Here is a 16,353-nt window from a genome sequence, read left to right on the forward strand (position 1 = left end):
TTTGTTCTTCAGGGTGCTTTTTTCTCTTCTCTCCTCATTGGCTCAAAATGTGCAGATAGCTTTTTCTTAATCTTTTTTCTCTTTAGTGTGGTAAAATATATGTCACATAAATTTTACAATCTTAAGCATTCTAAAGCATACAGATTTGGTCCTACGAACTTCTGCAGTGTTATAGAACCATCATCACTATCTAGTTCCAGAGCTTCTACATCGCCTCAAGTGGAAACCTTGTGTGTTTTAAGAAGTTGCTTCCCATTACCCATCCCCCAGCCCGTGGCAACCATTAATCTGCTTTCTGTCTCTCTGGAACAATATTTCATATTAATGGAATCATATACTATGCAGTCCTTAGCAATTGGCTCCTTTCACTTACTATTATATAGTATTTTCAGTGTTCACCCATGGTGAATGTCAACTCCTCTTATGCTGGATAATATTCCATTGAAAGGGAATACCACATTTTGTTTATCCGTTCATTTGTTGCTGGATATTTGGGTTGTTTCCATCTTTTGGCTATTGTGAATAGTGCCACTGTGAACATTCATTTCCAGGTTTTTATTTGAACACCTGGAATTATCTTTCAAGTATTCATTTAGAAGCAAAATTGCTGGGTCCTGGGGCAATTTAATGTTTAACTTATTGAGGAAATAATTCACAAAACCACCCCAGTTTTGTGAATCACTTATAAGTGATGCCTTTCCCCAACTATTCCAGAGGAACCTCCTTCCATATGCAGCTTAAGGGCAGCACCTGGAACTTGGAGAAAACTAAGACTCACCCTGATTTGCTGGAGAATGTTATCGATTTCTCCCAATCTTCCTTCCTGATAGGAAGTGTCAGATCCTGCCAATCAGGCTCCAGGTTCTCCACTGAAGGGCAGAGAGGGCCAGAGGGCTGCACAGGCTTATGCAAGTCAGGCCAGAATCTTATTTGGCCAGCACTCAGTCACATGATCTCCAACTGCCCTCAAAGAGGGAAGGAAAGTGTTCTCTGCCTGCATGTTGGGGAAGAGGCATGTGATGAGTCAGGATTTGGAGCAGACAGCCATGCTTCTGCAGAAAGGCCCGAGGCTATTAATGGTGTGAGCTAGGAGTATCATGGAAAAGCAGCTCAGGGGCCAGGAAGGAAGGTCAGGAGAATAGATCTGGGAGAGCAACTGGGTGAGACAATGAGTGGCAGTCACTCCTAATGACCAGAAGGCAGGAGAGGGGGTCACACTGTGTCCCAGAGCACCCCTTCCAAGACATGTGCAAGCTCAGAGTGGCTTTACAGGGCTTTAGATCTGGAAAGAGCCAGAAATACCATTTTATCTAATCCTTCATTTTATAGAAGAAACCGAGGCCCAGTATAGGGAAGTGACTTGCCTGCATCAGGGTCCAGGCAACACAGTTCACTGGCCAGCCACCTTCCTGGGCAGAGTTGCTTTACCCCAGAACAAGCCACTGCTGGTTCTCCCCAAAAGAGGGGCCTTCAAGTGTGTAACAAGAGCCACTCCAGGCCACCTCTGCTGAAACTGAAACATGCTCCTGGGGCCTCAGGGATATGCATCGAAGCCAGTTATTCTCTTATTGTTCCCAGAAGCCAGCTGGCATTTGACGCTCTGCACTGTCCTGGGAGACCACACCCCCTTCCCCACCCCAGACGCTGGTTTCTCCGTGATTCTGCCCCCACTCACTTCAGTCACGTTGACAGCCTCTCCGACAGCGCGCCAACTACTCCTCATGCTGAAAGCCATCGAGCGCAGGAAAAACTGAACCACTAGGTTAAAATAAAAGCAAGATTGATGGGATGGTTGACAAAGTCCTGAATATTTTAGAGTCATTCAATAATGGAAACTATCATTGTTAATAACAAGAGGACATAACATGTGATTATTACAGTAATGACAAAATCAACTGCCGTTATTGAGTCCTATGGTATAGATACCAACAACAACAAGAAGCCCCTGATTCCAGAGCATGCCTGACTTACCAATTTCAAATCCCTTAAATTTCTCATTGTGTGATTTTTAGTTGATCTTTCTTTCATCACAGACATTAACCTTTAATGGAGTTAATTAATGGAACATTTTCAAAGTCTGCTTGTAATTTTTTTGATTATAGTCATAAAATACACCATATTAACCTTTCCTGCTTTTGTAATTGCTGGTTTGTGAAATTCCAATTATTTTCTTTTCATGAACAATCACCTTTAAAGAAAGTTTCCCTGGTCATTGTTATGTGGCTTTTGGTTTGACAACAGAAATTATAAACCACCACAGCCCACTATTACAGGCCATAAAATCCATGTCATATAATGTTGCACGTAATTACAGGCTGCCTTAAATTGTTCATCTCTCCATTGTCAGCCTGCACTGTGATTATCTGTTTATATGTCTGGTTCCTCCACTAGATTCTGAAACATTCAAGGGCAGGCACCTGCAATATGTAACTCATCTCTGAACCCCTCTGGGTCAAGCACAGGATCGGCCCCACTCAGGATTCGTATTCCTGGAGTAGATGGGTGGTCAGATAGGAATCAGAGCTCCCATTTGGAGGGCTTTACTTCTTTGGCTCCATCAAAAAGCACTTCCCCCTTCAAGCATTTCTGTCAAGTGTAATACTGGATTGTTTGATTTCTTTTTCTTTCAACCCAATCTGAAGGAAATGATACTAACTGCTAAAAAGTCTTATTTCTGAAAAGCAAAACAAATGACAGGTTTTCCTTTCTTCATAGCACTTTGTATTTTTTTTCAAGTTCTCTGCAATGAATACACAGTCCTTTTCAATCTGCACACATTTCATAAAGGAAACCTCTACGTTTTAATTGAATAAATCTGACCTTAAAGAAACAAAATACGTGAGAACATATACTGAGCGTAAAGCACAGTGAGTGAAGGCCAGTGCAGACCACCCTCCAAGCAGGAGGTAGCCTCCACACAGCGCTGCTGGTCCTACTGTCTGGGCCCCCTTGAGCTAGTTCTGACAGGACTCTGGTCCTATTGTTTCAAATGCAAAATTAGCGTGGTGGATGCCAGCATCTCTAAAGTCCCATTCAAATTCCCAATTGCATGGTATAAATAATTCATTTTTTAAAAGAAGCAATCCATATCATTAGTAAGACACAGATAAAATTGTCTGAGAGAGCCGAGGATAAGATTACTTCTGGTCAAGGAGTCAGAGCAGGTTTCCTGAAGAAAGCAACAACAGAGCTGGGATTGGACAGATGGATAGGTAGCATGCTGCCCTGCCATGAGCAGGGGAAGGCAAGGCAGAAGGAAGCTGCAGGAGCAGAAGTGTGGGGGAGGTACCATGCAAGGAGGCAGGGAAAAGTGAACTGGCTGCAAGTAGAGAAGCAGTGGACAGGAAGGATAACAAGGTAGAAGAACCATGTTCTTGATAAGAAGAGACCCTCCTGATAGCGGAGCTAAGATCGTATAGCTATGTCTTTGCCTAAAATAAAGCCACCGTGGGGCTGACATGATTGGTCAGCACAGGTCACAGTAGAAGCCTGATAGCCAGCAAGACTGGGATGAGTGAGTTAGAGCATGCAATCACAAAAGTGATCAGGCACACCTGGACTATCATATTTGAACTGAAAGATGTACAAATATACATTCTCTCCTTTGGGTACATGCCCACTAGCTGGAGTTCTGCCTGATTTTTTAATCTCCTGTTCTATATAATGAAGTGGAATAAGAACTGAAAGACACTTCAAAACAACTAGAACCCAGACTCCTTCTCGATTTATATAATCTTTCTCAAAATTTCACAGTTGAAAGGCTTTGCCTGCACTCAAGTTGACAGCAGTATTTAAGCAATTTGCCTTTATTAAGTCTTTCCCAAGCATTCAACTTAATTTCCATGGAAATGACAACTTTATTACTTTCTCACTCACATTCCATCACTACTGCAATATTTACCTAATTCCATAATTGCTATAACAAATATATTTTGCATGAACAGGTTTGGGATGAGCGTAATTAAGTCTTGGCAAGCATGTAGTTTTCCTGATTGGAACAGCTGTGAGCCTCAAAGAATAGGGCATCGGTCAGTGGGTTTTACCCAGGAAAACACCACTGGTTAGCACAGCAAGATGACTAAGTGGAGGTCAGTTAGGAGAATGAGATGCTGGTAGATGTTTAACAACTCGCTCTAGACATGGGGCTGTTTGTATTATTTGCAGATTTCTGTGGTGTTAATACCCTGAACACATCACCAAATGTGGAGCTGGGAAGAGATGTACAATCAGCTCTCATGACAGATAAAAGCCAGCTCCTGTGCACACTGGTGAAGAGCAGACCTTGGACCATGACAATAATCAGTCTCTCCAAGTGGGGCGTGAAGCAAGTAAAGAGGCTCTCCAGAGTTTCTGGGTAACTCTTTCCAGAGTCTCTGGGTAGTGCCTTTCAAGCAGGTTACTTTTTCTAAAGGGAGGAAGTTGTTCTGTAAAATAACCTTTCAGCAGTTGCCCTTGACTTCTGCTCGGCCATGTCTGTGCCTGTCTCTGTTTCCCATCACTGTGCTGATATATGAGACCTACTGTCCAGGTCAAAAGGCCTCCTGGTGGTGGTGGAATGAGACTTGACTCAGGGTGCTGAACACACAATATAACCTACGGATGATGTGTTATAGAACTGTGCACATGAAACATATATAAATTTCATTAGCCAATGTCATCCCAATAAAGTCAATTAAAAAAAAGTCCTCCTGAGTCACCTGCATCATTCATATGACCCCAGCCTCAAAACAGATTCCCAAGATGGACCAGAACAGGGGCAGGTTGGGCCTTGTCCTAACATGTAAAGGGGGACAGTTGAAGAAGAAAGAATGGAGTCTGCTATATAGTGAAATGTCTATGTCTCCCCAAGATTTATATGTCAAAAGCTAACCCCCAAGGTGGGAATTTTAGGAGGTGGGATTTGGGAGGAGATGATAGGTCATGAGAGTGGAGCCCTCATATGAATACAACTAGTACCCTTAAAAAAGAAGTCCCAAAGAGCTCCCTGACCCCTCCCACCATAGGAAGATACAGCAAGGAAACAGCTATGTTTAAATCAGGAAGTGGGCTCTCATCAGACACCAAATCTTCCAGTACCATGACTTTGAACTTCCCATTCTTCAGAACCTTGAGAAATAAATTTCTGTTGTTTAAACTATCCAGTACTCAATATTTTTGTTATAGCAGCCTGGACAGACTGAGACAGAGCCTGATGCCTACAAAGAGAGGGCCTGTGGGTCTCAGGGAGCTGGGTGCTTTGCACCCATCCACATCCACCCAAGCCTTACAGAGGCAGTCCTTCAGAGACAGCTGCCATTTACTCCCTGGGATTTGATAAGACATTACTCTGGATGGGAAGTCAAAAGCCAGGGGCTTAGTCCTGCAGTTTAAGCAACTCTAACTGAGCACCACAAGCCAGGCATTCACTGTGCAAGGACCTAGTCCCAGCCCTGCAGTGTCCAGCCTTCTTAGGTGGCGAGTGAGCAGTTTGAAATTCCTGAGTGGGTGATTATCAACAATCTTACACAGTATATATCACTTACTACTCCATCAAAGATCCTGGGTCTCAAATCTAGTGAAACCAAAACCCCACATTTTTCTGAGGAGGAAATTACCATGTTTACAAATGTTCTGTGGTAGCTGTCATTTATAGAGCTAAGGACTCCATGAGAACAGTACTTTTGTTGACTCTATACAATGCAAGTGAATAAAGCAGGAATTGCATTAGTAATTGGTGATTGTTACAAAGCTGGTGAGCATAAATGTTAGTATTATGGCAATCACTGTAAAACGCACAAGTTAAAAAGAAATTGGCATTGATGTGGAGGTAAGGACAACTGAGGATAAGAAAATTCTTAGAAATCATCACAAAGAACCTACAAAACTCTCCAGGGTCTGTTCTTTACTTGCTGCCTATGTGAGCTCCTAGTTGATAACCACTAAGGACTGGATGGTCTCAGAGCCTCCTCACTCACCTCAGCCATTTCTGTAGATTCTGATTCCCACATGACCTCTGAGGAGAGCCATCTTGACCCCTTCTAGCATTTAATCAGACTTCCTCCAGCACATCTCAGCCTCATTTCTTCCTCCATTCTCCCCTTGCAGGAGAATGGTTGAGGGCCAAAATAGATCTTCTATTGGAGGGTGGCAAGTGTCCCACAGCAGACAGACCCCAGCCTGATGAAGCTGTCACTGGCGTATCCACAGTCCTAAAAAGGCCCCCAGAACCAGTTCTGTCCCGATTCTCAGAGCCACACTGGTACCCAAACACCTGCCATTAGAGCCCCCTTCCTGCCCAGCACCCCTTCCCTTTAGTTCCAGGCTGGTTGTCCTCACGCTCTTTACATTTCCCAGAAAATTGGACTCTTCCTGTCCTCCTACTTGATTGTCCTCCTGCACATTGCATCGGGCTAGTGTCTCCAAGTGCAGTGAAAGAATGGAAGGGGGATGGACCAAAGGATACCAGGAAATGATTTGAGGGGAAAGCAGCACTTACTACTTTCAAAGCATTATGCCACCACTTTGAGATGTCGCTGTGATGGGAGTTGGTGATGAGACCCCCAAACAATATGCTCAAATCATTACGGCTGGGCCATAAACCATGTCTGAAGGAGGGGGCCTAACAGCACTTGCACTCAAAGGGAAAGCAATGAGGAGCGCAAACCCTCAGTGATGCCTCACACAGGCCTCTGTGAAGCATCTCCTCCCCAGCCCCTATGGCTACAGGCAGGGTTCTCTCCTCCCAGAAAAATGCCTCTGAAACAAATGCAGGCACCTTTTAGTTTTCCAGACAACACCAATTAATCTTCGTAGTCTCTCTTATTTCCTTTTCTTGCCATCCTCCCTCCCTTCCTCCTTGTCTCAGTCCAGGCTGCTATAACAAAATACCATAGACCGGGTGTCTAAACAACAAAAAAACAATTTCTCACAGCTCTGGAAGGAGGAAGTCTGAGATCAGAGTGCAGGCATGGCAGGTAAGGGTGCTTTTCCAGGTATCAGATTTTGAAATGCATAGCATCCTCACAGGGTAGAAAGTATGAGGGAGCTTTGTGGGGTCTCTTTTATAAGGGCACTAATTTCATTCATAAGGACTCCACCCTTATAGCCTAAACATCTCCCAAAGCCCCTGCTTCCTAGTACCATCAATTTGCAGGATTAGGATTTCAACATAAGAATTAGTTAGGTGGAAGGGGAGAACACAAACATTTAGACTATAACAGAAATAATGGTTTGCTCAATAATGGATTTTCTCTAACCAGGTTTGGAAGGTTCTAGAAAGATGATCCCAGCAATGTTCCAAAGGTTCTACTATGTGGCTCTCGAATTCACTGGGTTAACATATTATTGTAAGTAAGACTTTCTAAGGGACATCTGCTGGTCTTTCCAGAAGGTTGAATGGGGCATTGGGAAAATCTTGGAACTGGAATAGGAAGGACTTTGAGATTCTAGAAGAGCCTCTTGCCAAGTAAATAAGGTGACAATCCATTTGCTTTCTTAAATTTTTAGTCATGGGTTAGGCTCACAGACACCCTTGAGATAGGGTTTTCTATTGTTATTTTGCTTTTGCTAAAAAGTAATAGTGTAAAAGACAGACAAAATAACAAAGAGAGAACAGGTGTGCTCTAGAGATATAGGTATCTTACCTACTACTTATTGTGGTCTAAGTGAGTGTGGTAGGCAGAATAATGCCTCCCCCAAATGTCCATGTCCTAATTCCTAGAGCCTATGGGCATATGTTACATGGCATGAGTGAATTAAGATTGCAGAAGGAACCACCATAATAAACCAAATTTAAAATAAGGAGATTATCCTGGATTATCTAAAGAGCTCAGTATAATCACAAGGGCCCTTAGACGTCAAGAGGTGGGCAAAAGAGAAGGTCAGAGTGATGTGAGAAGGACTCAGCCCACCAGTGTTGGCTTTGAGGATGGCGGCAGGAGCTAAGAGTCAAGGAATGCAGGCAGGCGCTCAGAGCAGAAAGAGACAAGGGAATGGATTCTCAAACTTCAGGAAGGAAAGTAGCCCTGTTGACACCTTGATTTTAGATCAGTGAGATCCATTTTGAACCCATTTTTGAGGGTCCTTGAACTCACCAAGCTGCATGACAGTAAACTTGTCTTGTTTTAAATCACTAAGTATGTGGTAGTTTGTCACAATAGCAATAGGAAACTAATGTAACAAGCATAACATTCATGGAATCTACTTTATAGCATATTTTAAGAGTCTGAAAATGTTTACATTATTTGGCTGGCTAATTCTATTGTTAAGAAACAATCTGAATGAAAGGTTTCTATGGTCAAAGATGTTCATTGCAGTGTTAGTTATAATATCAAATAAAAAACATCTAAATGCCCAACAATATGGAACTCACTGAATAAATCTTGATACATTTATATGATGCAGTCTTATACAACCTTGAATATCATGTTTTGACAGAACAATGGAGATAGGTCAAAACTTACTAAAGGAAAAAGGAAAGTAGGACCCCAAATTTTATATAAAATGTGATATTCATTTCATAAAACAAATCTATGTACACATATGATATAGGAAAATGACAAAACTAGTTGTCTCTGGGCACCAAAATTATAGATTATTTTTTCCTTCATTTCTTTTAATTTTTCTAAATGTTCTACAATGAGTGTGCCCTATTTTTCTAACCAAGAAAACAAAGCCAAAAATTTCCAGTGGGCAATATTTTATAAAAGAAAAAAATACAGAAAGTGATAGAATTCCTTATGTATTTGTGAATAGAGTTGGCTTTGTGTCCTAAAGAAAATAGTATCTTAGAATTCTAGAACCACAGGATCAAAAGGGCTCTTATGAATCCTAGTACATGCCCAGCTCTGGACTGAATTTCTTCTTCATGAGATAAAATCTGAATGACGTTTTCCTGTGAAGAACACTGAGGATGGGAAGAACCGTGCCTTCCCTTCAGGGCCAACAAGAGCCTGTGGCCTAGACATTGAATGTGTACCTGGGCAGGCTCAGGTCCACTTGCTCCCACATCTTCCTGGAATGTGATGTCTCTGAGAAAGGAAGCATGTCTGCTTTATTCCAAGATGTGCCGTGCACATTATAGATGCTCAATAAATATTGCCTGTGGAATGAATGAGTCAAGGTAAAGGAACTCAGGCTGGTTCAGAGAAGGAACAAGATTAGCAGTAACTGATGGTGTAAGGATGGTGGGGTGGCTAGCTCTGTATGTACTCCACAACATCCAAAGCAGGGGTTATACACAGAGAACAGGCCCTGGGTACTCAAGGGAGACTGGTCTTGTAGGGTCAAATAAGATGGAAACATAGTTCTTTGGAGTGATACAAAAAATGTCTTTATGGCCACTTCCCTGCCCTGGGTGGGACTAACTCAAAGTCAGGCTTCTGTAGAATAACTGGGCTGATGGGAGGCAGGCAATGCCAATCACGGGAGTTTGCTGAGGCCTTATTTGCATGTAACCAAAACAAGGACACTCTTGTCCAAAAAGGATAAGAGTAGCACTGACATCACCAAACCAAGGCTCAAACTCTATGTGCAGAGCCCTCTGATTTCATTCTACCTCCAGGCTCTGCTTCTCCCTGTCATTGGCCTCATTCTTTTGCCACAGATGAGCTTCTTCCATGTGGTGAGGAAGGTGGCTCTGAACACCAAAGAGTCACCTTCTTCTTACCCCATAATGCCAAGGGCTAGAGGCAGTCCTTCCGCAATACCCAGCAGAAAAATCCTGGCAAGGGCCTCTGACTGTCCTAACTAGAGTCCTGCTCTCACCCCTGAACCAGGACCAGAGGGATGGAGCCCTCCAACTAGCCAGACCTGGTCCGGTGCCCACTCCTCAGTGGGGAATGAGATCACTGCTCTGCCACTCACAGCCCCCCAGAGGCGTCCGGAATTGGCGGGGTCAGTATCCCGAAGGAAAGGGGATAGCCAAAATTCATAAACAACAAACATCTTTGACAAACCCTAGCAGCTCTTCCTACCTCTGCCCACCCCCTCTGTCACTACATCAACCCCTCTACCCCCCCTTTTGTATGCGAATTATCTCTGTCTTTTGCAGATTCCATCTTTTCAAAGTTTCAATCATGAGCCTCTTAATTAGGCCTATTTCCCACTGTGCTTCAGTGCCGTTGGTTCTGTGACACAGGGCTGCAGGGAAAAGCAGCTAAAGAGGACTAATTAAGACTCAGAGTGCTTTCAATAACGTACATGGAAATGAACAAATTAACTGACGATGCCAAAAAGGCAATATTGTCCCAGTGGGGATTCCACATATGGAGATAACATTAAGGAGCGCAATATTCATTGAGAGGAAACTATGAATTATGAGTGATATTCAGTCCCATTACCTCTGAGGTGTCAGATGTAATAGCAGGAAAATGTCATAAGATGTTAGGAGACAAAACAAACTGAGCCCTGGTGGGGGAAGCTGCAGAGGAAATAGCAAGAACCTGAGTTGCAGAGGTCTTGCTGGCAGTTACGGGTTAAGTACCAGCAAAAATGGCCTCTTGTTGTTGACTAGTCTTTGTCAATATGTGACATTCTGCTTGGTGAAAGAAGATTTTTTTTCTGTCTGCTTGGATCTACACACTCACAGAGGATCCGAGGGTGTCCCCTCCACTAATACATTTAAGACAGCGGGCCTCAAAAGGTTGCCTCAGGACTACCAACTCCAACATCATCTGGGAATGTTTTAGAAATGCAAATTTCCAAGACCCACTCCAGACCCACAGGGCATGGGTGGGGGACTGCCAGATGATTCTGATTTAGACTCAAGTTTGAAAATCACAGGTCTTGGAATTAGGAGCCTATAGTTTGGTCCAAGCCATGCCATTAACAAGCTGATCCGACCACTTACCCACTTTGATATTCCCATTGGCAAACATCATAGCCCTGCCCTGACTCCTTCATCAGGTTTCTATGGTAATCCAACAAGATGGTTGGTATCATTCAAAACAGTGATCAGTAAAACAAATGTGATGAATTATAATGATTATTTCAGATACTGATGGTCCAGCTAAACAGAAGATCCCAGCTTGGAGGTGCAGGGGTAGATGGTGCAAAGGTGAATAAAGGATGTGGTATGAGACTTGGATTTCTGGAAAACATTGCAATTTGTACTCCCCAAACAAAAGGGTCTTAAAAGGGGGGTTTCTGGCTTTCAAACACCTTCCCTTAGACAGTTTTCTGATGAGTTAAGTGTAAAGGTATCAGAAACATCTGGTTCTCATTTCCCTTCAAATTCACAGGTGCATAGAGATGGAAAAAAGCATGGAGCTGGAGAGCGCCTTGCCAAAGTCCCTCCTTAACTGAAATGGCTCCAGGTGCTCAGCCCCAGGATGCTCTACATCCAGGCAAAGGCCAAGACCTTGGAGCCATCGGCAGTAGAAGATAGAGCCATGCTGTGCCTGCTAACACAGTGGTCCTGGGGATTCTGGAGAAGAAGGAGCTGGGGTCTGGGCAGGTGTGACCTAGGTGCTCCCTCCCACCCCATGAGTGACTCTGGTGAAAGAGGGGGGAAAAACATTGAAAACATTCTCAAGGGAAAAGGAAATCCAAAAGTCAACAAGTAGCTGAATGGTAGGAAGGGAGGAGGCATGGGAAGAGCCTCATTTTCCTTGGATGTTGACTTATAAGCTTCAGAGATTTCTTTTATATATAGATATAATTTAAGATTACTATATTTCCTTACAAGAGGAATATTTTAACACATTTTACTGGTGTTAATCAAACTTTGTTCAACTTGGGCACACATCACATCTAGCATTATGGGAGTGTTCTTTGGAAGAGAACTTAACTATTAATACAAATGTCAAGATACTACACAAAACATCCACAGGAACTTTCTTCCCGTTTTTTGAATTGTTCACAAACATTTTCTATGTAAACCAACATACAACAGTTTGCATACAATGAGAAAAACAAGAATATATATTTTACAAAGGTTAACTGGTAGACAGTAGGCAAGCTGACAGTTTAAGTCTATAGGTGAGAAATTATCTAATTAAAAATTAGAATTTATTTAGCATCAGTCACTTCCATGACTAATTACTATTCCAACAAGTAAAACTTGCTGCCATAAGGCTTCTGGTATACATGTATACCGTTGCTTTTTGATACTGCTCCAAGCTTTGGTTCTTCAATTACTAACATAGAAAACTATTGCAAAGTAGGGGCAAACATTTGCAAAAACAAACAAATAAATTCCCCAGCTTATTATCAGCATGAATGTGTATGATGCAGTTTCTTCCCAAGCAGTAAATGGACTTTAGAACTATCCAGAAATCACAAGAATTGAACTTGCCAGGATATTTTTGCCAAAGTTCAAGCCCAGCAGAGGAGCTGAAAAATCAAACTTAGTGTTCAGGTTCAGAGAATAGGCTAGGGAATTCAGCCACTTGAAAAATGACCATTTTAAAAAATGATGACCAAAAATAGGTTCGCTAAATTTATTTTTTAAATCATAAAACATTTCTTACAAAACAGCATTACATTCTTCACACTGCTCTGAATAGATTCCAGGGAAATGTGGACTACTGTTACTTCTCCTCTCTGTCCCCACCACCCCTCAAAATGTTACAGTGACCACAAAGCAAAGTATTCACAATGATTACATAGCAGAAATTTTCCTTTTTAACCTCCAACAATGAACAAAAATTAAAATTCACTCATTTTGCTGCTGTTTCAAAATTTCAGTGTTAGTTTTTGCACCCTGTTTGTAAGGAACTAGAGCATCTACATCCAGTGAACAGCAAAGATTTCACTGCACCTCGAATGCAGAAAACCTGTGACACAGAGGAATGTTGGCTTTTTGAAGAGAAGCAGATTTAAAAAAAAGAGATGCAGAACTCCTTCAGTTCTTCACTAGTCTTAGAAAAACTTTCCAGAATACTGCTTCACACTGTTCTGCACCCAAAACACTGTGCCTTCTGTGTCTGGTCCTGTGTTCCTGTAATGGTAATGATCCAATCTTCAGACCCTTCCAAAGGCTCATTAGTTTTGATCAGAGTTCCTGACTCATCACGAATTTGTTTAATCCTCTGACCACCTTTGCCAATAATAGATCCAGCCAAATCTTTGGGAACAGTTTCTTGTGTAGTAGCAAAAGGTCCACCGAGATCACCATATGAGCCTTGCCCCCGTGCATAGGAATAATCCTACTTGGAGCCACCCAGTTGTTCATAAGCCATCTATGTGCCATTTGGAAGGCTCCACCTATCTAGTGCAGAGTCCTGAGTTTCAGCAGCACTGGAACCAACTATGCCATCATAACAGTCTCCAGGTGTTCCTCTTCTGTCACAGGCCATTAGATCTCCTCCTCTAAGTGGTGGTGGTGGAAGAAGAAGATTTCATGCTCTGCTATCACCCCAGCCACCTCAACCAGGAGGAAGGGGAGGAAGTCCGTGCTAAGGGCTCATATCATCATTATCTCTTCTAGACAGAGGCATCAGATGCCGCCCCCCCCCCCCGCAGGCATTCTGTCAAAACCACCTCCTCCCCACATGGTCATCAAATATCACTGTAAAGCCACCATAATCATAGGTTTCATCGTAAAAATTGGGATCATAAGGCTGTGCACATCCTTGAAGGGAAGACTCTGAGATCAAGAATGATTTTTGTAGCACTCTACCACCCTATCCGGTTTTTCTCCAATATCCACGACTTTGTCAGTGGAATGGGGACAGCATTCCTGGGAAAGCTTGATCATTGTCTGAGTGTTCTCTCTAAGTTCTTTGATTTTTAGCACCTTTGGCCCCAATAATTCCTCCTGCCAGACTCTGATGAATCACCAGTCTCAATTCACAGCCAAAGTCACTTCCTTTGTAGTGTTGGTCCTCTTCCAAGGTAGGGATGATTTTCTTCAGAATTTCTCCAATTGTTTAACTATCAACACTGATACTCAATATGCGCTCAGGGCCACTGATGTCTGGCTCCAAAACACTGGCATTGTAGTCTGTATGCAGAGCCTTAATATTCTTGCCTCTTTTTCCTATCACTGCCTGAGCACTCTTGCTCTGAAGCACAATGCATAACTCAACCATCTAGTCAGTGTTTCTAGATCTTTTAAAAGCTTGTTCCTCTTCCATGTTTTCTGTAGGGCATTTACCAAATTCACCATTGGTTTTGGTGTTAGGGAAGGTTTCCTCTGGCTCTTCGGTTTCTATTTTCTTGGATTATATCAGACATCAACCTATAGGCCATAAAAAGTGAAACATAAACAAGACATCGAGGTTGGTGCAGCCGAGAAACAGAGGATAATCAGCTTCAGAGATTTCTTTGTTGAAGCTCTTCTTATAGGATGTTAAAGCCCGAGAGGATACCAATACCTCCAAACTCCACTAACTCATTTCCTTTCAGATGGGAGACTGATTCTAGAAAGGTTCAGGTCAAACTCTAGTACTGGAAGCATTAGGATTTGAACTCAGATTTTGGAGCTCCTAGTGGCATGATCTGAATGAGTACCCCAAAAGCCAGGATCTCAGGCTTTTGGAGCACTCATCCCTGGCTTTTAGGGAATGACCCGTTCCTCCAGTGGGGAAGAGCTCATTTACCCAAGTACTCATGGGTAAATGCCAAGCACCTTGCGAGTAGCACAGCCCTTGGCAAGGATTCCAGTTTCATTGCTAGAGTCATATTCCAGACCAGTATCTCTGACATGCGTGGAGGGCATGTCCAGACCAGAAATATAATAGAGAGTCCTGGTAAGGCCTTCCCCAAACCTTAGAGCTTTCTCACTGGCTATTTCCTTCATGAGCACTTGCTCTGGTTATTAACAAAAGCGGCTGGCAGAGGTCACAGGGTGGGAGAAACCTGGAGAGTTTATGTAATGAGAAACCTTATTTGCATCACCAAGTCTTAGTTGCTTCACATCATTTTGGCATGTAAAATAGGATGTAAATACATATCACATAAAAATGTAAAGCAAGTGCTGCCTTTCCTTTCTTTTTTTAAACCTGACAAGTTCTCAATTTCTTTATAACCTACCACCTTCTCAACCCCTGCTCACTTTAGGTTTCCAACATGCTGACCCGACTAAGGGGCTGACAGCTTGCAACAACCTGCCATGGAACAAGGTCTAGAGCAGGCAAGGAGAGGAGCTGGGGCTTCCAGGTTCGAGAGCTGTGCTTGAGGTATGGTGACAAGCTACACAGACCTGCATGGGATCACCAGCATATGGAAAGGATGGCCCCATAGGCCAGCGCAGACGAGGAGAGAGATCTGTCTGAACAACCTGCCCCAGAAAGCCCTGAGATTGTCAAGTGATTTACTGATTCTAAATGTACTCAAGAGACTTTCTGGCTGCCTTTGTTTGAAGGAAGTGATTACTTTCCTGGACTAATTGCCAGTCTCTGCACTGACACACAAACATATACACATGTACTGAGTGGTGTCTTAACAAATGCTCAGTCCATCCATCAAACCTGAGCATGTGCTTGGAGGGCTAATTGACCATGTATAAATTTCCTATGGACAATTGTAACAAAAAATATAAAAGGGAAAATGATAGTTTTTGCAATGAATAATTAAACCAAAGGATGCTTCTTCAAGGAAACATGGGAAAATGGAAGAAGAGCTAAAGTCCTATTTCCAGGCTTTATGAGAGATAAATTGCAGAGATACAGATTAAAAAATATTCCAGACTCCCATTCACAGCCCCCCAAATATTTCCCTTTTGTGGCCTTCTCTCCCATGGCCCCTGGCATAAACTCGACAATCCCATCAAACCAGGTTGTGTTCTGTTCCTGGAACACACTTTCCTCTCTCTCTACCTTCACTTATGCTGTGTTCCGGATTTCTCTTTTCCACTATTTCTGTTGCTAAAATACAACCAACCTTTCAAGACCTGAATCTTTTCCTCAGCCATCTCGTACTAAATGCAACCCTCTCTTCCTTTGTGTTCCAACCACGTGTTGTTTATATGTCTCTCATGAGCTTAAATTTTAACCTTTATTGTCATTATATTGCACATCCCCCTCCATGTCTGACTATAAACCATTGAAAGACAGGAATGATAAATGGTGTTTTATTCTTCATTCTCAGGTCGAGTTTTCTCCATAAGGACCTCATGAGTAACATATAATTCCTCTGAATGTCGATGGCATTTTATCAACACTTGGTTAAATTCAGCTGTGTAAACTGGGCCAACGAATCCTGACTCTTCTATGTTGCAGACTCATTCTTTCATTTACTCAAAAAATATTCATCAAATGTCGAGTCTATTCCTGGCTTTGTGCTCAGTCAGTGCTGTGAAGTGAATAAAGTGTGTGAATGAGTCTCCCAGGGCTGCCATAACAAAGTACCACAAACTGGATGGCTTAAACAACAGAAATCTGTTGATTCACAGCCCTAGAGGCTAGAAATCCAAAATTGAAGTGTCAGCAG

At 42.7% G+C, this 16,353-nt stretch overlaps 1 pseudogene; it reads right to left on the reverse strand.

Moving 5' to 3' along the window:
• Nucleotides 1-12,774: 12,774 nt before the first annotated feature.
• LOC118984039 (heterogeneous nuclear ribonucleoprotein K-like) lies at nt 12,775-15,835 on the reverse strand (annotated as a pseudogene).
• Between the last annotated feature and the right edge of the window lie 518 nt (nt 15,836-16,353).

The sequence above is a fragment of the Sturnira hondurensis genome, unplaced genomic scaffold, assembly GCF_014824575.4.
Source record: "Sturnira hondurensis isolate 20B ecotype Veracruz unplaced genomic scaffold, ASM1482457v3 Scaffold0003166, whole genome shotgun sequence".
NCBI lineage: Eukaryota > Metazoa > Chordata > Mammalia > Chiroptera > Phyllostomidae > Sturnira > Sturnira hondurensis.